At 38.1% G+C, this 26,308-nt stretch overlaps 1 protein-coding gene across 4 annotated transcripts in view; it reads left to right on the top strand.

Moving 5' to 3' along the window:
* The window catches only part of FRS2 (fibroblast growth factor receptor substrate 2), a 94,620-nt gene that overhangs the window by 33,000 nt on the left and 35,312 nt on the right, over window positions 1-26,308 (top strand). For 3 of the 4 annotated variants that reach the window (XM_084878906.1, XM_084878905.1, XM_084878903.1), the window contains exons 2-3: window positions 16,956-17,050; window positions 18,491-18,533. The gene's annotated coding sequence lies outside the window, so the exon portion shown is untranslated. Of the gene's footprint in view, window positions 1-16,955; window positions 17,051-18,490; window positions 18,534-26,308 lie in introns of those variants that run through there. The other variant, XM_084878904.1, reaches the window with a different exon arrangement.

Genomic DNA, 26,308 nt, shown 5'->3' with positions numbered 1-26,308 from the left:
CTGTCTCATAGTTTTTATATGAAGAGAACTTCATTAAATTAAAAAATTTTCAATAGATTCTGATGTAGTTGCTCATGGTCTTTTAATCTGTGCTTTGAAGTTTTTTTTTGTTTTTTTTTCTTCCCCTGGAATGAAATTCTTGGTTTTGGCTGTAGAAGAAATATGTTAATTAGATTATATTTAGTTGGTGAATTTGTGCCCACAAGAATGTGACTTTTAAAATGTTGCAAGTTGTATAGTTCTTGCAGATAAGATTGTTTCCTGTTTTCTTTTGTGTACTTAGTACTTCATATTTTTTTCTATGAAGTAGCCTTTCAGTTTGTCCATTTGTATAATTTGACATTCCAACTGAATTTTTAGTTCTCCCATCGCTGATGCTTACAAATGCTACTCATTCAAAATGTCAAAATTTGGATTTGACCAAGAGTTACAAATAATATAGACTTTTTATATAAATATATCCAAATAGATGTTCTTAGGGGGGAAGAATAAATAAAACATGGTATTTATGGAGTGTTTTTATACAATTAGGCTTTACAATTGCTACACACCCAAAGTATTTTTCCTGTGAATTGCATACTGTGTCAGTTCATGAATTGTGTTATAAGAAAAGTAGTTAGTACTATTGACCTCAATACTACTGAAAATTCTAGTTGACAGAAATCAATATAATAGTTTGGAAAAAATGATGTATACCGAATTTAGACAGTTTTAGACTTTTCTAACATCATGACAAAATCTGTTTTATCTCTTTAAATTTTTATTTTAAAAAGAAAATATTTGCACATATGTGGGTTTTTTTTTTGTTTTTTAAAAAAAATATATTTTATTGATTTTTTTTACAGAGAGGAAGGGAGAGGGATAAAGAGCTAGAAACATCGATGAGAGAAACATCGACCAGCTGCCTCCTGCACAACCCCTAGTGGGGATGTGCTCGCAACCAATGTACATGCCCTTGACCGGATTCGAACTTGGGACCTTTCAGTCTGCAGACCGACACTCTATCCACTGAGCCAAATCGGTTTCGGCACATATGCAGTATTAAAAGTTGAATAATTCAAGGACTATTAAAATAGCAGTTACCCATCTCTTCTCTGACCTCCAATTCCCAATTTTTAGTGGCAATCAACTTCAATTTTTTTTTAGCTTTGTTTTGATTTACAGAGAGGAAGGGAGAGGAAGAGAGAGATAGAAAAACATCAATGCTGGGATGAATCATTGATCACTTGCCTCCTGCATGCCCCCTACTGGGGATTGAGCCTGAAACCTGGGCACTACAGGGAATGAACAGTGGCTTCAAGCACTGAGCCCTACTGCAGGGTAGTCGGCTTGCTTCTTGATGGCTTCTTCCTCTCAGGTTTAGGTTTCACCTTTCTTGGTCTTGTTAGGTTATTATAACGTTTTTCTCTTTCTGGCTTCCCAGATACTGTTAATTTCTTTCATTTGCTGTTAAATCTTTCCTTATTTTTTGTATCCTTATGGATTTTGGACTTCTAAAACAACTTTAATTTTTTAAGGTAAGGTATCAGGAAAGAGTCAGTTTAGTCATGCCTAACTGAAGGCCTGCTTTCCCCCTACATTTCTTATTATTTTTTAAAATTGGGGATTTTTTTTTAATTTGGGTTGTCAAGGCAGATTTACTTTTGCACAAAAGGGTGCAGTGCACTGGCAACATGGCAAAGGCAAGCACCCACAATGAGGATTCCTCTCTTCTTGTTACACACTAGTATTTCCTGATGAGGTACTGCACAGTACCCTGATTGGTGAAGGGTGTGGCTTCACAGTCTGGCGCAAATGTCTCATCTGAGAAAAGCGGTGCAGTAAGAGAGACTGGATGTCTGTCAGGGAGTGGAAAATGTGGGGTTTTTAAATATAGGTATGCCAAACAAATAAAGGCAGTCGTATAGTTATATTGGCTATAAACTTTAGCTTGATAGATGGGCATCTTTTTTTATTTTATTTTTTTTATCACTGGTTACCATTGTGTTGGCAGGGGTTTTCTGAAGCCTATTGCAAACCCTGCAATTCCCTCTCCTCTCCCTCTAGCGAAGAGTTTTATGTAGCCATTAATGAACTTGATATTTTGCATGATTGTTGTCTTCTAGTTGGGGAGAATTTAATTCTCTATTTAATTCTTTGTTCAGACCCTGTGATGAGGGAAGAGAAACTTTCTTCATTCATTCAACACTCATTGAACACTTGCTCATGTGCTTAGGCATTCTGGATACAAGGGAGTGTAAGGCATGGTTGTTTCTTTCAAGGAACCATTATCTGTTTATCATTTTAGTAATATTAAAATCAGATGTTCTGGCAGAATGTATTCACAATTCTTTGACCCAGAATTCCATTTATAAAGGGAATAAAAATGTGCACAGAGATTTATATGTATAAGGTGTTCATTAAAATATTGTAAAAGCAATTAAAATAAATGAATTTTAGTATTTCCATTATGTTTTCTAGGTTTTCAATAAGAAACATGTTATTACTTAAATAATTAAGATTTTATTTTAAAAAATCTGTTCTGGTGGATTTTCATGGGCGGGTGGATAGAGGGTAGACCAGTTATTGAATTCCATGGTCAACTAAAAGAGTGGTAAATTGCTCAGATCATGTTAGAGCCTCAGTTCCACCACTTATTTTATGTATGACTCAACATATTGGTGGCTTAAAATTCTATAAACCTCAGTATTTTTCTGTGTATAAAACAGGCATAATAAGTAATTATGAAGTTTGTTAAACAAAGAAGTCTATGCAACCTAGAAATATAAGAAATAGCTCAGTAAATATTTGAGGCTCTTACTATTTTTCTTTATACCCAATTCCCTCCTTAATGTTTGTGTGTTTTTTTGTTTTTGTTCTTTTTAAATACCTTCCTCTAGTCAGTCCAAATCAGGAATTGAGATGTTTTGTTTGGTCTGACAACTTCCATTGCTTTGCAGTAGCATTCTAGTGGTTTCTGTTGCTTTGCCAAGCTCCATAGGCTGTTACCTGTTACCTGTGTTGGCCAGTTTTGAAGGAGGGGAAATATTATAGCAGTACAAATGCCTTGGGGTTGCCATACTTATTGCAAACCTTCTTTTGTCTCTTTATACACACTAGAGGCCTGGTACATGAAATTCGTGTACTCAGGAGGGTCCCCCAGCATTCTGTGCCCTCTCGCAGTCTGGGAGCTCTCTCACAGTCTTGGATCCCGTGGGGAGCGGGCCTAAGCTGTCACTCTGACATCCTTAGTGTTGCCGTGGAGATGGGAGAGGCTCCTGCCACTGCTGCTGCACTCACCAGCCGTGGTCTTCTGGCTGAGCAGCACTCTCCCTGTGGGAGTGCACTGACCACCAGGGGGTCAGCTCCTGTGTTGAGTGTCTGCCCCCTGGTGGTCAGTGCACACCGTAACGACAAGTCATTCTACCTTTCGGTCAATTTGCATATTAGCCTTTTATTATATAGGATTCTCTCCCTGTTCTCTTTTGGGTTTTATCTGCTTTTTGTTCTTGTACCTTTAAAAAATTTTGTTGTTTTATATCATGAATTAGTCTTCATAATAAGGTAGTAATCTAGTGCTAGCCTTAGGTCCTTTTTAGCCCAGCTGCTTATAGACCTCTTATGAAATGCAAATATAGCTGGTTTGACTTGGCCATGACTCATTTAAGGAAGATTAGGTTTTGTGTGAACTTTTTCTTCTTACTCCCTTGAGTAAAAAGTTCCTGCTCTGTATAGTATAGGTAACAAAATGCAAAGGAACTTTTCTATAAGGGATTATGGTGTCCTTTTATTATTTTTATTTTTTAAAAATATATTTTATTGATTTTTTATACAGAGAGAAAGGGAGAGAGATAGAGAGTTAGAAACATCAATGAGAGAGAGTCATCGATCAGCTGCCTCTTGCACACCCCCTACTGGGGATATGCCTGCAACCAAGGTACATGCCCTTGACCGGATTCGAACCCGGGACCCTTCAGTCCCCAAGCTGACGCTCTATCCATTGAGCCAAACCGGTCCCTGCTATGGTGTCCTTTTAGAGGAGATAAGATTATGACCAGAATTTTTGTGTGTGTGTGTGTGTTAAATGCCATAAACTTAAAATCATGGTTTTTAGGTATAAGTTATTTTCTGAGTGCATGCAGTAATAACAACCAATAAATTATAATTGGTGATTAATGAAATAGTCCTTACATACAATGCAAAAGTGATTTTACTTTTTAACACATTTTGGGAATTACATAGAAATGAATTTATGGACACCATAAAAAGGTTCTACTTTTAAAATTTTTGTTTGTTTCTTTATTTCAGAGGAATGGAGAGGAGAGAGAGATGGAAACATCAATGATGAGAGAGAATCATTGATCAGCTGCCTCCTGCACGCCCCCTACTGGGAATCAAGCCTGAAGCCTGGGCCTGGGTCCTGACCAGGAATTGAATCATGATCTCCTGGTTCATTGGTCAATGCTCAACCACTGAGCCATATTGGCTGGGCAGGTTTTATGTTTTTGGTGATTATATAGATAAGTCCAGAGTATTTGTAAATGAACATAAATCAGAATTTTATTTATATTGAAGGTTATTAACAGTTGGATTTTGAAATTACTTGCCTTGAATTTACTAATTTTTTGGTTATTTTAAATGCAGGCGTTAATATCAGATGGTGTTCAATTAACTTTATTTTGACTTAATTTGAAGGACAAAGTTTTTTTGAAGGGGAGAGAGAGCGATAGGATTACAGTTTTACTTTATTTATTGTCTAAAGTTTTACATATGTCTCCCCCCCACCCCCCACCCCCATAGACCTCCTCCAACCCCCCAGCTATTTCCACTCTGGGCAAGCCCCTGCCAAGGGTGCATGTATTCCTTCTGATTGGTGTTTCTGGTTTCTTGGGATATAGTCCTAGAAGTGGGATTACTGGGTCAAATGGGAGTTCCATTTTTAACTTTTTGAGGAAACTCCATACTGTTAAAGATGTTTTAATGACATTACCAGCTAGTAACCAGAAGATAGGCTACTTGGGTAAGTTGCTAACTCTCAAGACCTGGGCTACTTCTGTCTAACATAGTTCTGGTGCAGAATTATCAAGAACCCTAAAATTCTAAGGCCTTCTCCTGGACCCCAAATCTCTGCCAAAATTATTCTTTTTTTTTTTTTTTTAACTATTTTTAAATTTTATTTAATATATATATTTCATTGATATTTTACCGAGAGGAAGAGAGAGGGATAGTTAGAAACATCGATGAGAGAGAATCATCGATCAGCTGCCTCTTGCACACCCCTTACTGGGGATGTGCCCGCAACCAAGGTACATGCCCTTGACCGGAATCGAACCTGGGACCTTTCAGTCTGCAGACCGATGCTCTATCTATTGAGCCAAACCGGTTTCGGCTTTTAACTGTATTTTTAATGTTAGGTAGATATTAGACATCAACATACATTCCCAGTGCTTGATTTTTTCCCCCCTTTAATTTTATTCTGAAAATTTTATTAATCACTTTTTTTTTTTTTTTTAAGCTGTGTTTGGTTTTGTTTAGATTGCTCTTTTATTTATTAAAACACTAATGGCCTGGTGCATGAAAATCGTGCACTTGGGGAGGGGGTGTCCCTCAGCTCGGCCTGTGCCTGCTCACAGTCCAGGAGCCATCGGGGATGTCCGACTGACAGCTTAGGCCCGCTCCCCATGAGCCTAGCTTCTGGCTGAGCAGCGCTCCCCCTGTGGGAGTGCAAGCTCTTTCTTCGTTCTGTCAATTTGCATGTTAGCCTTTGATTATATAGGATAGTTTCCGCTCTCCATAGTGACTTGCATATTATGTATTTACTTCTGAGATTTAGAAAAAAACACATCTGATGCCCCAGTTTCACCCTCCCTATAAACTGACATATTTAGCTTAACAAAGTAATATAAATAAGTGATTAATAAATAAAAAGTTAATGGATTTGAACTTTAACATTCTAGACAGTGGAAAAAGCAGTACTGAACTATGAAATAGCCCTGCAGAAAAATCTACCAGGGAAGAGGCATGTGTTTTACATACTAAAAAATCAGCCTATGGCAATGAGGCACTGACTTGGCTATGTATAGTTTTAACAGAGACTTGAATAGTTTTGTTATGTGGATTCTTTACTGAGTTGTTAAAACAAAAGAGGAATATTTAAGACCTTTTGATAATTTAAACATTTTTTTTACCCTAAAATGATCCTCAAGAGGCAGAGGGAATTCCTTGGTTATAGAACCTCAAGTGAAAAGCTCCTCTGCGAAGAAAGCTGTAGAGCGAGGTTTTAGGAACGTTGGAGTAATTTCTGTTGCCTCAGTGGTAGTTACTCCTTGCAAATGGGTGTTTTCCTCTGTCATCACTTCTCCTTTACTGTGTTCCTTTGAAATAAATTTAAAATTGGTTAGACATTTCTCATATTCTAAATTAGGAATATGATTATTCAAATTTATAAAAATAAGTTTTCTAAGACTACACAGGATAAATCCATGCTTGAATGTGAACAACACTTCTGTGTTTCTTTGGAGAGATTAAAAATAATCTTTTTTTCCATGTGGAGATGAGGCAGGTAAGAATAAATATTACCACTACTTGATGTGTGTCAGAATTCTTGGTGGCAGTAAAAACCAATTCAAGCATATCACGTATTTAAAAAGGATATTGGGTAGAGTTCAGTGGTTCATCAAATTGTTGCATGGGTTAGAGAACCAGATTTAGAACTAAGCAGCCAGAAACAGTGCCCCAAGTCACATTGCACAATGGTTCCCACGAGGATGCCAGGACCATCTAGAGACAGACTGACAGACGCCACAGCCTGCCCCAGGGACTCTAGCTCTGGATGACTCTAAATGCTGCCACCTCTGCCCTGGACTTGACCTGGCTGCAATTATTCCATCATTAGTGAGAGAGAGTTGTTCTGGTTTCTACTTTTCTTGCTCACTAGTTGCCCATTTCTAGTCTGGACTGGGCATATATGTTTGGCAGAGCCCATGTCTAAGACAGGTGGGAAAGCATTGACCTTTTGAAATGATGAGAGGAAGTTCTCAAATTTAAGATGTAGCAAACTATTTGACCTTCTGAAAGCATAAAGTTGCCAAACTTATGAAGGGAAAGGCAGACAGAGCCAAATATCAACTTTGCTGACCAAAATGAAAGATGTTCACTGCAGCCAATGCTTTATTTTTGTGTGTTAATCCTCACCTGAGGATATTTTTCCATTGATTTTTAGAGAGAGTAGAAGGGAGGGGAAGAGACAGAGAGAAACAGCAACGTGAGAGAGACACATGGGCACAGGCCCCGACCTGAGCCAGGGATTGAGCCTGCAATCGAGGTACATACCCTAGACCAGAATCCAACCCATGACCCTTCAGTCTGCAGGCCAACACTCTGTTCACTGAGCCAAACCGGTTAGGGTGCATCTGATGTTTTAGCTGTGATATGTATTGATCCTTCACTATATACTAGGCACTATGATAAGTGTTTTACAAGATTATTGCACATCATCCCCACATTAGACATGAGGTAATAGGGCAAGAGAGAGTAAGAAACCTTCCCCAAATCATAGTTAATCAGGGCAGAGCTGAGACACAGTCTCAGAGCTCTGATTCCAAAGACTGTGATTCCATAACCTCTGTATTAAACTGTTTTAATTCCCCCTGACATATTTAGCTCAAAATCCTGTAAATAAATCTGTTAGGTTGACGCTACTAAGTTTATTAAAATTGTATGTATGGCATGTATATGTATTTAGGCATTTTAAAGAAAGTTGAAAATTTGTGGCTTTAATTTTATCTATTTTTAAATAATTGAATAATTTCTGATTATTTTTCTCATTTAGTAACATACTGTAATTCACTTTGCCACACACTTCAGGCTGATAAAATCCTGTCTCTCTGAGTATCAGTGTTTGGAAGCCATTTATTGAATGTAAGAGAGGTCAACAAGGAGAGGAGACATAGAATGACCAAGACCAAGGCAGAGCCTAGTATGGAAAACAAATCCTATATAATAAAAGGCTAATATGCAAATCCACCAAACAGCAGAACAACTGGTTGCTAAGATGTGCACTGACCATCAGGGGGCAGACGCTCAATGCAGGAGCTGCCCCCTGGTGGTCAGTGCACTCCCACAGGGGGAGCACCACTGAGCCAGAAGCTGGGCTCACGGTTGGCAAGTGTAGTGGCAGTGGCAGAAGCCTCTCCCGCCTCCGTGGCAACCATAAGGATGTCCGACTGATGGATTAAGCCCTCTCTCCCCTGGGGAGCGGGCCTAGGAGCGGGCCTAATCCATCAGTCGGACATTCACTGAGGGCTCCCAGACTGCTAGAGGGCACAGGTTGAGCGGTGTACAAATTTTGTGCACCAGGCCTCTATATGTAAATAAGTAAGATGCAACCAATGTACTAAGTGTCATAGTGATGCATGTGTGCACGCACACATGAAGGAGAAGCAGACAAATATATATTGAAGGACTGGGAACACGTTATCCTACAAAGTGGTATTTTTAAAAACATTTTTTATTTCAGAGAGGGAAAGGAAGAGAGAAATAGAAACAGCAATGATGAGAGAGAATCCTTGCTTGGCTGCTTCCTGCACACCCCCCACAGGCAATTGAGCCCGTAACGCAGGCATGTGACCTGACCAGGTTCATAGGTCGAGCCATACTGACTTGGCTAAAGTGGTACCCTTTGTTATTTGCAATGGTTGAAAAACAATGAAATTTTTCCTCTGCTTTAGAAAAGTCATTGAGTCCGTCCGTCCGTCGTTCCCGCTCTTTTTTTTTAAAGTTAGAATTAATGCTATCTCTAGAATAAAATAAGTTTTAAGCCTCTATATCAGTTTGTATTTTAAATCAACTTATGTACTTCTATTTGAAAACTAAAAAAAAAAAAAAAAAATTTGCTATTTAGGAGTAATAAACAGGAGCTGTTATTTAACTTGGGACATATCCAACTTGATTTTGGGGGAAAAGTTGTAAAGAAACTCCCATAGTTACTATGATGTCAATCATGCTAAAGTATTTCTTCATAAATTTCTTATTAATTATTCATTTGGTACAACTTTGTCTGTACTCCAAATTTTTCTATGCTACCAAAGCAGCATTTTATAATTATGTAATTTTATTCACTTGTGCCTTTGGGACTAAATGGGAAGCTATAATTTTTGTTAAAGTGAGTAGATCAAATGTCCTTCCACACACATATTCTTGTAGACCAAGCATGTCAAATTCAAAGGCTAACAGGCCAAATAAATGAGGCATGTGGCCTGTGGGCCTCAAGTTTGACATGCTTGTTGTAGATCATCTACTTGTGGGTTGAGTGTTAGAGAAGTACTTGATATAAGGTAAATGTCCATGAAATGAAAAGTGATTTTTGTCCTTTTAAGTATTACATTTTTAAATATTCAATATACTATGCTTTTTGTCCTTTCCTCCCCACCTGAACTGTTTTAGTGGACCAGCAATATTCAGATGGTCAATAGTTCATTTATTTTTTTATTTTATTTTAAATATTTTTATTGATTTCAGAGAGGGAGAGGGAGAGATAGAAACATCAATGATGAGAGAGAATCATTGATTGGTTGCCTCCTGCATGCCCCCTACTGGGGATTGAGCTTGCAACCTGGACATGTGCTCTTGACTGGAATAAAAAACCCAGGACCCTACAGTCCACAGGTCGACGCTTTATCCACTGAACCAAACCAGCTAAGGCAATAGTCCATTAGGTTGAATATAGGATATTGGTATATACAGTTTCTTAACTTTTTATTTACTTGTTTTCTTTTTTTTATTATATCTTTTTTAATATATTGATGACATTATGTTCAGTCAGCTACTTTTATTTAAAAAAAAAAAAAACTTCACCAGAGAACATGTTTTTATTTATTTTTATTGAATATTTGGGATATGGGTTTACTGAAGGTTCTTTCATGTGACATGGATTCTACTTTTCTATTTGTTGGAAACTAATAATGGAATAGCTATCACTTAAAGGTGATTAGGTTAATCATGAATGAATAGTAATTAGTGAGCTGTGCAATGCCTAACTTAATTCTTACTAGTTCCCTTAGACCAGTGGTCGGCAGACTGTGGCTCTCGAGTCACATGCAGCTCTTTGGCCCCTTGAGTGTGGCTCTTCCACAAATCCTAGGCGAATCTGTTTTGAAGAAGTGGCGTTAGAAGAAGTTTAAGTTTTAAAAATTTGGCTCTCAAAGGAAATTTCAATCATTGTGTTGTTGTTATTTGGCTCTGTTGACTAATGAGTTTGCTGACTACTGCCTTATACCTAAATGTAACATATTCTCGTGATTCATCCCTTAATGCTGTGAGAAATGCTCACCTGTCTGAAATCAAATAACAGACTTGGAGACACAAAGTACGGCGAAAATGAGACTTGTAATGTGGTCTTGCAAGATTGGATGTCTGGTTGAACAGGCACACTTGGAGCTGTGATCACAGGCTATTTATCATATCCCCTCCCCCTTCCTCCCCATTTCTCATGGGTTGAGTACTATGGGGTTAATAGTTTTACCTGTACATCCCCTAGGTCTTATTGCCTTCTATTGGGTTATTTTTTTAAATGGGCTGAGGTGTTTTCTAGTTGTCTTCAATCCCCTTTGTCTAGTTGTGGTGGATGGATCTTCCAGGAAAATGTGTTGCTGGTCATGTATACAGTTCTTTGTTCTTATACCCTTTCCCTTCCTCCCTACATCCTGTGTGCCCTGGGAAAATCAGTAACCAAATGGCAACATGCTGTTAGTTTCCTCCATTAGAAGTTGATTATGTGCCCTAACCGGTTTGGTTCAGCCCAAGGACTGAAGAGTCCCCGGTTTGATTCCCGATAAGGGCATGTACCTTGGTTGCAGGCTCCATCCCCAGTAGGGAGCGAGCAGGAGGTAGCTGATCGATGTTTCTCTCTCATCAATGTTTTTAACTCTATACCTCTTCCTTCCTCTCTGTAAAATCAATAAAATATGTATTAAAAAAAAGAAGTTGAGTATGCTGAAGATGGATCACAGAGGCCTATTTCCTACAATGCCACAGTTTACTTATTAATGTGTAACAGTAAACCTTTTCCCCCTTTTGCCTTTTTATCTAAAGCAACTTTGGAAGAATGGAATAAAATTTCTTAAATGAGCAGCCTGGATTTATGTTACTCCTGTGGGGCAAATGTGATATTTGTGACAAATATTTTTATTCCAGTTTACTGCAGATTATAATAGTGAAAAAGAAAGACTGACATTTTGTATCCAGGCATTGTCTCTTTTTGGTTTGGACAAAATATTTAACCACTCCACATGCTTCGTTAATACCTTTCTCATAGGGAAACTCTGAGAATTGTGAACTAATGTAAATACTTGGCACACAGAGTTGCTCAATAAAGGATACTTTAAAGTTACTAACCTTCTTTCAAGTGACTGGCCTTGTTAAAGTCTGATTTCCAAATGAGAGGGGGCATTTCTGCAAAAAATACTCAAGAATTCTTCCCTCCTCCCCAAACAAAACAGATTTTAACATTAAATTTCATCCTCCAACTCTTAGAACCCCTGCTGATTGTTTTCATTGTCCTCTTAGTTTATTTTTGTACCTAAGGTCCATAGGCATATAACAAGTGCTTTGTGAAACTTAAACTAAGTAAAAAGAAATTGTTCAGATGAAAGGTATGTGGATAAGTTAGTTTTGGGGCAATTCTAGAGAACTCTTGCCAGAACTGGTATCTTTGTTTTGGTCTCGGAGACTATTAAATGTGATCTCTGAGTCATACTTGCTGTTTTCTCTGTCCCCTGGCTATCTCTCTTAAGACCCTGAAGCTTGGCAGCCATAAGATGTTTAAAACAGAGTAGGCCTTACTAATCCAGAGGGAGTTTGTTTATTTAAAGAAAAATAATTAAGTTCAAACATCCCAGCTATGTCATAGCTAGTCTAGTCATGTTAGAGTTAGTGAGTTCTTTTGATTCTTTCTGGTGGTCATGGTGCCTGAGGTAGCAGATACATAAGTAGTTAAATTTTTCCTGAGATTAATTGGAACTTTATCATGTAATCCCTATAGAAATCCTTAAAGGAGTGGGAGGAAAGGGAGTGCTATTATTTGGCTAATTTTTTTCTACTGGAAGCCATTTTATTTAAATCTTTAACCCCCTCCTTTCTAGTGTTATGATAAAGATTTAAAAACAAAACAAAAATCACACTGAAGTAGCTGTATCTTCATTAATTCTTTGAAGTTGGGACCCTAAGAATTCTTTGGACAGTAGTTCTATAGATGTTTAGACACAAAAGTTGATGGTTTTACATTTCAAATGATTGTCATCTCCAAAATTTATGGCTGATTTTTCCTAGCATATTCTCTCCCAGACAGGAAGATCTGATGCAGAGGTTTTGGGCTTGCTAGGGAACCTGGGGTATATCTCTTTGAGATAACTTGTGAAAACAGTTCTAAGGGAGGTGGAGAAGGAATAAGCCAGAGAGATAGCTGGTGTCATAGGCAGAGGGAAAGGCAAACCCAAAGGCCCTGAGAACATGGTTGATGGACAGGAAAGAGACCAATGTGGCTAGAATAGACTGAACCACATGGAGAGTGGCAGGAAGTGAGGTTAGAGAGACGGGGAAGGGAAATTTCAGATCATGGTCCTGTGCCTTTGTAAGGACTTTGGCTTTTTTACTAGTGAGGAGGACTCAATTAGAGGGTTTTGAGCAGAGGAATGGCATCATCTGACTTTTTATTGAAAAGGACTAACATCTGACTGCTTTGTTGAGGTGAGCAAGGGAGAGGAGGGAGGCTGGGAGTTGAGATAGGAAACCATTATAGTAATGCAGGTGAGAAATAAGGTGGCTTGGTCCATGGTGATAGGAGTGGTAATATTGTGGATATCATTTGGAACCAGAGCTCCCAGGATGAATACTTAATGGATAGTGATGAATACTTCTGCACATAATATCTGGTTGAACCATTTTTATGATGTTAGGATTAATCACTGGATTCAAGTTTTGTCAATTTATCCATTATAAAGTTTTCTCTCTTTTTTTGTTTGCTAATAACTGTTTAATATTTTTAGGTACTACAATATTGAGAATATATATATATATACACACACACACACACACACATATATATATATATATATGTATATATATATATATATATATATCCTCTTAATGAATTGACCTCTTTTTTTTTTTTGCCTCTGGATCTGTTTTTGTTTTTTTAATTTAATTTAATTTTTTTATTGTTTGAAGGATTACGAATAGTAGTACATATGTCTCCTTTTCCCTCCCCCCTTGATCTCCCTCCAGCCTCCCTTACTCCCCCGCATATGCCTTCACCTTCCCCCTCTCCCCCTCATGTTTTGTATCCATTGGTTATGTTTATATGCATGCATCCAAGTCCTTTGGTTGATCTCTTACAGCCCCCGGCCCCCAACCTCCCTTGCCTTCCTGCTATAGTTTGACAGTCTTTTCAATGGTTCTTTATAACTATTTTTTCCCCATTTTTTTTTTCTTTGAAAAATCTTTCAACTGCAGACTAGAAATAATCATATAATAACAAAACACATTTGAGTCCTAGTTTCAGTGTCCAACAGTTCTGAGACCCAGTTTCAATGTCAAATAGTTCCTTATATGTACATGCCAGCAGTGATATCTGGATGATGGACAGATGGTGGCAATGCAGGTCCGACCCTCTCTAGTTTGGTCCTGAGCAACCTGCAGCAACGCACAGCTGCTGACTGCTAGTGTGGCCAGGCGTTGTTAGCGTCTTCCATCTCTGGGCTGTTTCTCCTCTTGTCTTCATGGTTGGAGCAGACCTGACAACTCACTGTTGCAGGAATCCCCGTGGTCTTGGAGTAGTTTTCTGAAAATATACAAACATATTCTCGACCAAAAGTTAATAAAGGAATCTTTTCTATAAAATTGACTTGGGATCCTTTTTATTTTTGCCCAAACGATTTTCCTTTGGCTTGTTTTGACACCATGTGTGATTTTCATGGGTGTCTTGCTGTTAGCATTACAAATGAAAATTTTCTACAGTAAAAATTTTCTAAATGTAATTTACTTATAGGATATTTTTCCTTACATGATATTACCCTACTATCCCTCCTTTTTTTTTTTTTTTAATGGATGCTTTTGTAAATTTTGTAATGTAGTCTTGATAACTTTATATTTTTCAAGTTTTTGCACAAAAATAAGACTGCTTTAAGTTCATTTCATGTTAAGCAATTTTACTGTGAGATGCACTGCCAATAAAAATTTTAGTTAATACTTTAGGAACAGCTTTTTGTCCAGTACACTTAAATTTTCTTGGATGTTCACTGATTTCTATTAACCAATTTAAATTAACCTGAAAACTTGATTACTATTTTACTGTCAAATTTAATACTCTAACAACAATCTTAGTTTACCCTGTAAATATTAGTGGAAAGGATTATTTACATTCTTAAATAGGCCTTGAGCATTCCTGGTGCTATGCTGGATTTAGATATAGGGCAACTGCTGTTGGGCAAGTCTCTGTCTGTTACCTGGGTCTCCATCTGAGCTGGGCATGGGAAGCGAAGCAGCCATGGGAGCAGGAGACCTCCCTCCAAAGGGGTGAGGGTTCAGATCCCTGCAAGGTTGGGGGGGAGGGGTTGAGGATCTGTGTCCCACCTCTGTTGACCTCCACGTTCTCTCCTGATGGCCCCTCTGCGACTGTGCCTGTCTTAGGTTGTTCCTTCCCTGAGGAATCTTACCCATCTTTGGCTAACCAGCCATCCTCTGGGGCCAAGCAGGGTGATTTGAGGTTCACTTCTGTTTCCTTGGTAGCCTACTCGCCCAGCTCCTGTCTTGGGATCCCCTCGCCTGTTGGCGGATCCCAGCACTAACCACATATCTCGGAGGACTCAGGTTTCTTCTCCAGGGAGGGCCCAGCTCACACCACTGGGCAAGAGACAGATCCATGGTACCAGCCACCATGAGGTTTCAACCTCAGCTTGAACAGAAAGCTCAAGCAACAGCTGTGGGCAATTAGATTGTAAAAGGAGGGTCATTATAAAGTTTTCCATCAGCCTATTACTTAATGGTTTTAGCAATCATTGATCATATTTATTTATTTATTTATTTATTTATTTATTTATTTAACATATTTTATTGATTTTGTACAGAGAGGAAGGGAGAGAGACGGAGAGCTAAAAACATCGATGAGAGAGAGCCATCGATCTGCTGCCTCCTGCACACCCTTTACTGGGATATGCCCGCAACCAAGGTACATGCCCCTGACTGGAATCGAACCCGGGTCCCTTCAGTCCCCAAGCCGACGCTTTATCCATTGAGCCAAACCAGTCTTGGCTCATTGATCATTTTTAAATATCTATTATTTTATTAGGGGTTACAAAATGCTGATTTTTTTTCTTTAAAAAACTATATCTTTATTGATTTCATAGAGGAAGGGAGAGGGAGAGAGAGAAACATCAATGATGACAGAGAATCACGCCTCACACTGGGAATCAAGCTTGCAACCTGGGCATATGCCCTGACCAGGAATCGATCCGTGGCTTCCTGGTTCATAGGTTGACGCTCAATCACTGAGCCATGCTGTCTGGGCAAAATGCTGATTTTCCAGTCCACTCATTCTTTTTATATTTAAATTTGGAATCCTATAAAAAGGAGCTTTTGTTATTGACTCTCGATTACCTTGTGGTATTTTTTCATATAAGAAAGCCAGGATAAATGCTTGATTTATCAAATGTCAGATAATAAGTTAGTGCCCTAGCAGCATCCAAAGATGTCCTATGTGTTTAATGTTTCAATCAATGGTAGCTCGATGTTCATTGGATTTTAAAATATGTCTTCAAAGTAAAAATTACAAAATAAGGTTTATTCTGAGAAGTCTTCCATTTCTATCCCTTCTACCCTGTTTTCTCTTTTCTCTAATAGATAACTGTTTAAGAATGGTTTCAATTTATCTTTCCATTGCTTCTTTTTGAAAGAATAAAAAGCAAATCTGTATCAATATTTGGATTCCCCCAATTTTTTACAAAAAGTGTAGCATTTTGTGGAATACTGATGGAGCTATAGATAGAAAGGAGGTCCTAGTTTCCTTGAGGGTTATTTTTGAGACCTGTCAACTTTTCACTCTGTATGAAAGATTTTCTCATATATTCTTAACTGTCTTCACAACCAGCACTTTTAAGAACATACATATTTGAAAAAGAAAAAGACCTTCACCCACACTATTGGACAATTTTTAGCACAATTGCATGTTCAGCAATTCCCCTTCAGTAGTCTTTCCCAAAAGTTGCACTAATAGAATTACAAAGTGACATGCCTTCGTTCTGTTCCTTGAAAGTTGGGATCAGGTCTTGTCTTTTAATTGGGGACTTTGTTTATTGGACAACAAAGCAGCAAAGATGATGTGGTTGGCATTAGCGAAGGTGGTGTATGTGTAGAAGAGATGCCATTTTGACATTTGGCTGTTTTGAAATACTGTAAGGTTAAAGCATCAATTTATTCATTTTTTTCAATAAATATTACTGAGCACTTAACTCAGGCAGTCATTTTCTTAGGTGCTTGAAAGATATCAGTAAATTAAACTAACAAAAATCTCTGGAGCTTACTTTATAAGTGTGAGGAGGAAATAGACAAGCATAACAAACAAGCAATTTATTGTTTTCAAATGTGCAGTTTTAGGACTTCTCTTCTGCATCTTCCTTTTTTCTTTTAAATGGCATTCTTAGGAATTGTAAGACCCTGGTGAGTGAAAGACCCTTAGGATTTAAAAGAGGTTGTGGATTTCTATATGCAGTAATTGTAACATAAGTATGGAATTCTGGGCCTATGGGACCATAGCCTGTATTTCATCCATCCCACCTTACCCTCAGTCCTGTCACTGTTTTTATTAGGAGGTTGCTCAAGAACTGTTTTGATGGTTTTCTGTAGTCACTGAAATTTAGATAATTGCTCTTCAAGATTTCATGTTCTGTTATAATATATTCTTAATTATTGCATCTTTATTTCAGAAATGACCATGGAGAAGTAGATGCCCAGATGCAAAGTGATGAAACAACCAATTTGTCATAAAGTAAAATGCAGCTGTGGCTTTTCAACCAGATTAGTAAGTGTGGCCAACTTTTTTCTTTAACTTTATACTTATTTTATCTACTTTGAAAAACATTTACTAAAAAAAAAAAAAAAAAAAAAAAAAAATACAGTGAGATATTTTAAAAGTGTCAATTTGTATTTGTCTTTTTTTTTTTTTTTTTTTTTTTTAACTGTAGATTATAGTACAAATTTTAGCATATAGCTCTGGAAAATGATGTCTGTGTTGTACCTTTTTTTTTTTTTTTTTTTAAATCCTCACCCGAGGATATTTTTTTTCATTGATCTTCCAAGAGAGTGGACAGAGAAACATCAGTATGAGAGAAACACATCGATTAGTTGCCTCCTGCACTAGGGCCTGGGCTGTGAAGGAGCCTGCAACCAAGGTAGATGCCCTTTACTAGAATCGAACCTGGGACTCTTTGTCTGCAGGCTGATACTCTATCCACTGAGCCAAACCGGAGAGGGTGTGCTGTACTTTTTAAGAACAATAAAAGTACTATTATACAATCATAACTTTAAAGGAAATATATGAAAAAGAGTCTCTATAATATCATTATCCAACATAACTACTCTTAGAATTTTAGCATATTTGTTTTCCCTACCAGTCTTTGTTCTACACATTTAAAAGAAAACAATTTTGATGATAGTGTTGTAGAGTATGCTTCTTGTGTAGTTTTTAAAATTAAATTGTTTCAGATGTTTCTCCCTGGGGAAAAATGTTTGCTTCAGTACAGGGTTTTTTATTGGGGGTGACGAAAATGTCTTGGAACTAATGGTAAAGGTTACACAACTTTATGAATATAGTAAAAACCACTGTATTTTATACATTAAAAGGATGAATTTTATGACATGTAGATTAAACCCCAAAAGTACCCTTCGGAATATCAAATTTTGACTAAAGTAAACCCAGTTGAGTAATAATATTGTAGAATATGAAAATGTGCCATATTATATACCTAGAAAAAATGATTTGATAGTAGAATAAGTATTTTTGTAATGATAAGAAATATGCTTTATAATAATCTAGAGGCCTGGTGCACAAATTTGTACACAGGTGGGGTCCCTCAGCATCGCTGGCAATAGGGGCCAGCCAGCCGGGGGGAAGGAAAGGGTGAGGGGTGACACGGAAGGTTGGCTGGCCAAGTGCACTGACTGCCAAGTGGCAGCTCCTGCGTTGAGCATCTGCCCCCTAGTGGTCAGTGTGTTGCCATAGCAACCGGTTGAGCAGTTGTTTGGTCTTAACAGCTGCTTAGGTTTTTATATTTGTAGACACTTTCATAAAAATAATAAATTAATTTTATTATTAGAGATTTACTGTCTCAAACTTTGGTAATATCAAATTTCATAGTAGTCTGTATGTACTTTGTTAGCATTTTGTAACTTTTCATTTTTGAGATACTTTTCTGTTTTGAAACTAACATTTTAACTTTTCTACCTGAAATTTTTTTTTTAGGAACAAAATTGTATCTATTTTCCTCAGAGGAGAATTCCACAAGGTAAGAAATTAATATAGTTATAAACTAAATATAGTTGATTACAGGCTTAATTGTTCTTGATTTTTTTAAAAGTTTTTATTGATTTCAGAGAGAGGAAGAGAGAGGGATAGAGAAATAGAAATGTCAGTGATGAGAGAGCATCATGGATTGGCTGCTTCTACACACCCCCTACTGGGGATAGAGCCTGTTACCCGAGCATGTGCCCTGACCAGGAATCAAACCATGATCTCCTGGTTCATAAGTTAGTACTTAACCGCTGAACCACACCGGCTGGGCACTTGTTCTTGATTTTAAAATTCTTTTACCATCTTTATTTCATATCTCTTCTCTTCTCTTCTCTTCTCTTCTCTTCTCTTCTCTTCTCTTCTCTTCTCTTCTCTTCTCTTCTCTCCCTCTCTCTCTCTCTCTCTCTCTCTCTCTCTCTCTCTCTCTCTCTCTCTATGTATATATATATATATATATATATATATATGTTATTGATTTTTTACAGAGAGGAAAGGAGAGGGATAGAGAGTTAGAAACATTGATGAGAGAGAATCATCGATCAGCTGCCTCTTGCACAACTCCTACTGGGGGTGTGCTCACAACCCAGGTACATGCCCCTGACCGGAATCGAACCCAGGACCTCTCAGTCTGCAGGCCGATGCTCTATCCACTGAGCCAAACCGGTTTTGGCTCATATCTCTTCTTGATTATTATAAGATTCTCACAGATTTATTAGCAAACTTTTACTACTTCAGTATAGGCTAAGAAGACGTAGGCTCGCCCTATCTGGTTTAGATCAGTGAATAGAGTGTCAGCCTGTGGACTGAAGGGTTCTGGTTCGATTCTGGTCATTAGCACATGTTTGGGTTGCTGGGCTCAATCCCTAGTAGGGGGCATGCAGCAGGCAGCCAATCAGTGATTATCTCTCATGATTGATGTTTCTATCTCTCTCTCCCTCTCCTTACCTCTCTGAAATCAGTAAAAATATATTATAAAAATAAAAAGGGGAACAGGCTCATCTTACTTGAAGTTAGGATTAAAAGGGTCACCTTTGAAATTTAAATACTACTTTTCATGGTCAGAGCTTATTCCTAGTGTCAGTATGAGTGGGTTTGTCCATTTTATGAAAAAGTTCTCTTCTTCCACTGGGGCCCATTGACCTTTTTACCTCAATGGATATTACTTAAATGACTTTGCAGAGTAAAAAGTTCATAGAATATTTCTTAGGGTCTTTAAATTAAAATAAATTATTTAGCTATGTTTCCACCTATGGAAATTGTATAATTGTTATATTTAGTTTTAAAAGTATAATACACCTGACTGGTGTTGCTCAGTGGTTAGATTGTCAGCTTGTGCACCGGAGGATCTTGGGTTCGATTCCCTGTCAAGGACATGTACTGGGTTGCAGGTTTGATCCCTGGCCGGGTTGGGGCTCCTGTGGGAGGCAACCAGTCAATGTATCTCTCTCACATAGATGTTTCTCTCTCCCTCTCACCTCTTCCCCTCTCTCCTCTTCCCCTCTCTCCTCTTCCCCTTTCTCCTCTCCCCTCCCTCTTTCCCTCTCACTCTCTCTAAATCACAATGAAAAAAAAAATCCTCAGGTGAGAATTAAAAAAAAAAGTATGATGTTTTTTACCAGGTAGATAATAAAAGGCTGAGTAACATCTAGTATTTTAATGAATGAACACCTTTTCAATGGATTTTAAATCATCATTGATTTACATTATTATACTCCTGACTTTTGAAGGTTGAAATATTCAAGTGAGTCAATAGTAAAATCTTTTTATTGGTGTGCTTACTTAGGAACTTAAAATCAGTTTCTTGGAAGCCTTAAGTTACTTTGGTTAAAAATTTTTAGGAACTTTTTAGTATAGGTAGTGGTGATCACTGAAGATTTATTCAACCTGTTAACTGGAAATACTTATTTAGCTAATTACTCAGATGAATAACTCTCATTTATTCACTTTTTCCAATATCCTATGTCCTGAGAGGCACTTGGCAGTCTCTCAAGCATACTTTTTTCCACCTAGTTTTTAGACTGCCACTGGTTTAGTTAATCAGGTCAGTCTTCAGCCTGATAACTGAGAACAAAGGGTTAAAATAAAGGGACTAATGAGGAGGAAGGAGGGCAAATCACCAATAATTTTCATTTCCAAGTTTCTTTTGAAACTCTTTTCCCTGCTTTTTCCTTCTACTTCTGGGTGTTAAGGAAGGGGATCCTGAACCTGTGTCTAGCACCATCTGATCTTCCAGGGCATTGCTCAAAGATTGCAGGAGAAATCCTGATCTTTCTTTTCCTGGACCACAATGCTTAAAGCAAAAACAGAAACTTCCAAGGATCTAATCTTAGTGAACCTGATCTGTTACATCTTTGTTTCTGTTCTTTTGGCAAATGAAATTTAAGTCTTTCACATTAAGTCAGTGTATGATACAATGACATAAAATTTTTATCCTGACAACTAAAAACAAAGGAAACTGAAGCAGAAACCTTTGGTGTACAGGACAATGCTCCAACCAACTGAGCTACCCATCAGGGCTCAATTATTCTTAATGTACAACTTTCCAATATGTTGACTGACTTTATATATATATTATTAAGTATTTATTAAGTTAATATAGATTTTGTCTACCACTGTTATATAGAAAAGTATTTCATAAATAGTTCCCATTTACAATGAAGGCCATAAATTTAAATATCTTTTAGTTTTGAACATGCCTGTGTACTTTCTGTAAATGTCTCATTTTGGTGGATGGCAGATAAGAATCCCTTTGTGGGCATGGAATAAGCAATTTGATCTCACATATTGAAGAATATGGTAATCCTTTGCTAATCCCCCCCAAAATAATCTGGTAAACCCCAAATTATTTATCTGTAGTATAAAAATCAGGCATACATATTATAAACCTATATCTTTTAACCCAAGAGAATTAATTTGGTTTAGGCTCAGCTTTCATGGTATAAGCATAAGATTAAGATTGGTTTTGAGTAATCCAGTGCTATCCTAGGTCATTCTAGGTCTAGAGTATTCTCAGATGTACTAGCCAATTGATTTTGATACCTAGTTTAGATTTGAGCTTTTGGAAAGACTGTGAGATTTCACATGTAGGTGGTAGGATAAATCCATTGACTCAAATGTATTGAATAGATTGGAGTTATAGGACTTTGAAGTTTAGCAATGTTTTTGTTGTTCAGTGTCTTCTGACTCTGATTTCTTGTTGCATATGAAGGCTTCAGATATTACAGTTCAATTTAAGTAAATTTGAACTTTTAAAATTGTGAATGACTTTATCATTTTATAAAAGAATATAATTATTTTTCATGTTCTTTTCTTCCTTATAATTCCATATGAGCTGCCTTTATTTTTAGCCACTTGCTTTAGATTAAAAAACAAGCACAGAACAACAACAAACAAATTCAGAATAGATTGAAGCTCGACACAACTTGCTGCCACATAACAAAAGTGCTGATCAAGTTGAATAAATCCCTGTAATGTGTATTGAAAAGAAAACCTCTTCTTTCTCCCCCAATGTGAAGAACAAGCACTTTCCCTGCCAAGAAGGGCTGACTTTAAATGGACCAGCTGTCCATATTAGGAGCATAGCGTTGCTAAGGTGACCATGGCTGTTTGGAGAAGAATGCAGCTGAGAGGGCAAGTTCTTGATGTGTGAGCTGAGGGACGGAATGTGGTGTGATTGTGCATCATTCCTCCTAATCACATGCTCACAAAATGCTGTGTGGGCAGCATGTTGAAATTACAAGTCTGAATGCTGGAATTTGTGTGGTTAAAATCATTTTGTTTTCATGTGAGCCTGAGGTTTACAGTTTAGATTGAAAATATCTACTATGTATTTATGTGTGTATTTTTGGAGAAAGGAAGGGTGTTCTGGTGGTGGAAAAAATGGGAATGAAGCCCGGCTAGTATGGCTCAGTGGATGATCATCCTTCACCTATGAACCATGAACCAGGAGGTCACGGTTCGATTCCTGGTCAGGAAACATGCCCAGGTTGCAGGCTTAAAATCCAGTGCGGGGAGAGCAGGAGGCCTTCCTCCTACTCTCTGCGGCGGCAGCCATCTTGGTCCAGATTAATTTGCATACTCACTCTAATTGGCTGGTGGGCGTGGCTTTGGGTGTAGCAGAGTGGTAGTTAATTTACATATTACTCTTTTATTAGGTAGGAGTTTAAAACAGATTTCTGAGTGAATTAGGGTACAGAAAGAAAATATTTGAAGAAACAAATGTAATAGTTAAACCATTATTTTAGTAACTTGTGATGTTTCACACTTGTCTTTTCACTTACTATTTCTCTTTTAGCTGAAATAACTACCAAAGAAATACCAAGTAATTAAGCCAAAGATGTTGGTGTTGGAATTGTATATGGCAGGTGATTCAAGTGATATTCAAAGAAAATACTAGTTAATATTAAGTACCTTTTAAGGTTAAAAATGAAAAGAACTTAGGGAAAGCATTTGGGTCAGAAATCCAAATAAATTGTTGTCTCAGCCCTAGAGTTACCTTCAATTTGAAAGAATGACCTAGCTTGGAGGAAGTGATACAGGTTGGAAAATGACTTTCAGGCAGTTGACTTCCGAGACAGAATCTTTAGACATTTCATCTGCTATAATAATTACAATCCAAATGACAGTTTTTGAATCTATGTAGTATGAAAAGGAGGACATCTGGTGGCAGCTAAGTCTTGTGAATGTATTTGCTCACTTTGACAGTCACATTGCTTAGAATAATTGCTTCTGAAGAGAAATTTGTGATACAACATGCTGAATTTCAAAGCATTTTGCATGACATAACTGTCAGTGTTTAGACAAACTAAGTGATAATTTTGAGCTCTATTTAAAAAAGTAATCTATAAATAACTATAAAGTAACATGTTAATAGTGAAAATATAAAATTATCTGGTTCTAGTTTTATTGATACCGTGTTTCCCCGAAAATAAGACATCCTCAGAAAATAAGGCCTACTTACAGGTTTCCTTCTGAGTGAAATATAAGACATCCCCCAAAAATAAGGCCCCCCTAGGCTAAACATGAGAGATTTGGTCCACTGATTCTGAAAGAAATGGAGTCACAAGAAATTCACCAGGAAATTCAGGAATTGGATTGTTATGATGATGTTCCAGAAGATGATCACATGATTGTCATTGAATAAATGAGTAAATTCTTGATACTGTAGGATTCACAGTTTGTCTGGTTTGTGTTGACAACTACTGTACTACTGTACCGTATACAGGTAATAAGTTTCCTTTAACAATAAATTTATTGTTATTTATAACAATAAATATTTTCATTTAACAATAAATGTGTACCGTATTCTTTAGACAACAATTTATTTGGATTTCTGACCCAAATGCTTTCCCTAAGTTCTTTTCATTTTTAACCTTAAAGGGTACTTAATATTAACTAGTATTTTCTTTGAATATCACTTGAATCACCTGCCATATACAATTCCAACACCAACATCTTTAGCTTAATTACTTGGTATTTCTTTGGTAGTTATTTCAGCTAAAAGAGAAATAGTAAGTGAAAAGACAAGTGTGAAACATAAGACCTACTTACAGGTTTCCTTCTGAGTGAAATATAAGACATCCCCTGAAAATAAGACCTAGCGCATCTTTGGGAGCAAAAATTAATATAAGACACTGTGTTATTTTCGGGGAAACGGTATGTTTTCTTGTTGCAGAAGTTTAGGAACAAGATTTATCCCTAATAAGTGTGCTGCTGCCCTAGCCAGTTTGGCTCAGTGGATAGAGTGTTGGCCTGTGGATTGAAGGGTCCCAGGTTTGATTCTGGTCAAGGGCATGTACTCAGTTGCAGGCTCCTCCTGGGCCCGGGTCAGGACTGGTGCAGGAGGCAACCAATCAATGTGTTTCTTTTATATTGATGTTTCTCTCTGTCTTTCCCTCTCTTTTCCACTCTCCCTAAAAATCAATGGGAAAATGTCCTTCGCTGAGGATTAACAACAACAATAAAAAGTATGCTGCTGTTTTGAAACATTATCTAATAATAGGGTATTCACTTAACTAAAACTTATTGAGCATTTAATATGTTCAGCATGGCAGGCACTGTGGATATAGCAGAGAAGAAAAAAGTCTGCCTCAATGAAGGCATTTTGTGGGGGCTATGGAATAGAGAGAGAGGGACTCAAAAAAATAAAGAAGTCAATATAGCTCTAGCTGCGTTAGCTCAGTGGATAGAGTGTTGGACAGCAGACTGAAGGGTTGCGAGTTTGATTCCAGACAAGGACACATATCTTGGTTGGAGGCTTGATCCCCTGCCCTGGTTGGGACACATGTGGGAGGCAACCAATAGATATGCCTCTCACATCGATGTTTCTCTCTTTCTGTCTCTCCTCCTTTCTTCTATGCTCTCTGAAAATCAATGGAAAAATATCCCTAGGTGAGGATTATCAGCAACAACAAAAAGTCAATATATAGTGTGTCAGTTGGTAGTAAGTAATTTGGAGAATAATATAGCAGTGTACGCTGAAAAGGGAGTACCATTATAGGATAGAAGTCTGCCTGTTTAAATAAGGTGCTCAGGAAAGTCCTGTAATAAATTGATTTGTGAGCAAAGATCTGAAGCAGGGGAGGGTGGGAGCTCTGTGGGTATCTGGCAGAATAGTGTCCAGATAGAACAGCAGTTGGCAAAGGATCTTTAGGTAGGATCATGCCTAGTGTATTCAGAAACAGCAGTGTGGCTGGAATAGAGAGTGGAGGGGGAGAGCACATGAGATCAGTAGTTGAACCAGAAGAGCAGGAAATGCTACCAAAATATTAGAACCTTGTTTACTTTTTCTTTCAGGGGACAGGGAGCCATGCAAGATTTTGTCAGGAAAAATTGTGAATGACTTTGAAGTAGGCAGAAAATGATGAATGGGGGTTCTGTCTTGTTCATCCAAGATGAACAAGATTTATCTCTGTCTCATTTTCTTTGAATTATTTTATAGTTTTGTAATTAGTAGAAACTTAAAAATGCACACAATTCTTAGCCGTAGAGATGCAAATGAGTTGTGTCCAGTGGAATGCAATTGATTATTACCCTGTAAATCAGAACTGCTTTGCATCTACTTGTAAATTTATTTCAGAACTAGAGACCCAGTGCACGAATTCCTGCACAGGTGGGGTCCGGCCCACCTGACCCCAGTTGGGGCGGATTGGGGCTGGGCCTGTGGGGAGGAGGAGATGGTGGGATGTTGGTCAGCTAGCCTGCCTCAATCGGGGCCAATCAGGGCCAGGCTGGCTGGGGGAAGGGGTCGCGGGCTGATTGGGATTGGGGGGCCAATTGGGGTTGGGGCCAACCATGGGGAGGGCCCATGGGTGGTTGGCCAGCCAGCCCTGCTCCTGATAGGGTAGGGGGGCCAATCAGGGACGGGACTCGTTGGGGGAAGGGACTGCAGGAGGTTGGTTGGCCTGCCAACCTATTGGGGTGGGAGGTGCAATGGGTGGGCCAGCCGGGGGGAGGGGCTTTGGGCCTATCATAGTGGGACGGGTTGATTTGGGGGTGGGCTGGTTGTGGGGACGGGCAGGGGCATTTGACCAGCAGCCCGCTCTTGATTGGGGTGGGAGAGTCTGATCAGGGGCAGGCCAACAGGGGGGAGGGGCTGGTTTGCTGGTCACGGTGGTGTCATAGCAACCAGTCTTTAGAGTTGTTATGCCCCTAAGGTCACTGGCTTTTTATATATATAGATTCCTCATTCTCTCTTTATACAGGTTGTCCCCCAAAATGTATACACACTTTACCAGCTGATAGCTCAATTGATGTTTCTTTCTTTTCAGA

This window comes from Pipistrellus hanaki, assembly GCF_964339955.1.
Source record: "Pipistrellus hanaki genome assembly, chromosome: 3".
In the NCBI taxonomy this organism is placed as follows: Eukaryota; Metazoa; Chordata; class Mammalia; order Chiroptera; family Vespertilionidae; genus Pipistrellus; species Pipistrellus hanaki.
The sequence above is the reverse complement of the archived record's forward strand: the minus strand, read 5'-3'. Positions and strand labels throughout refer to the sequence as shown.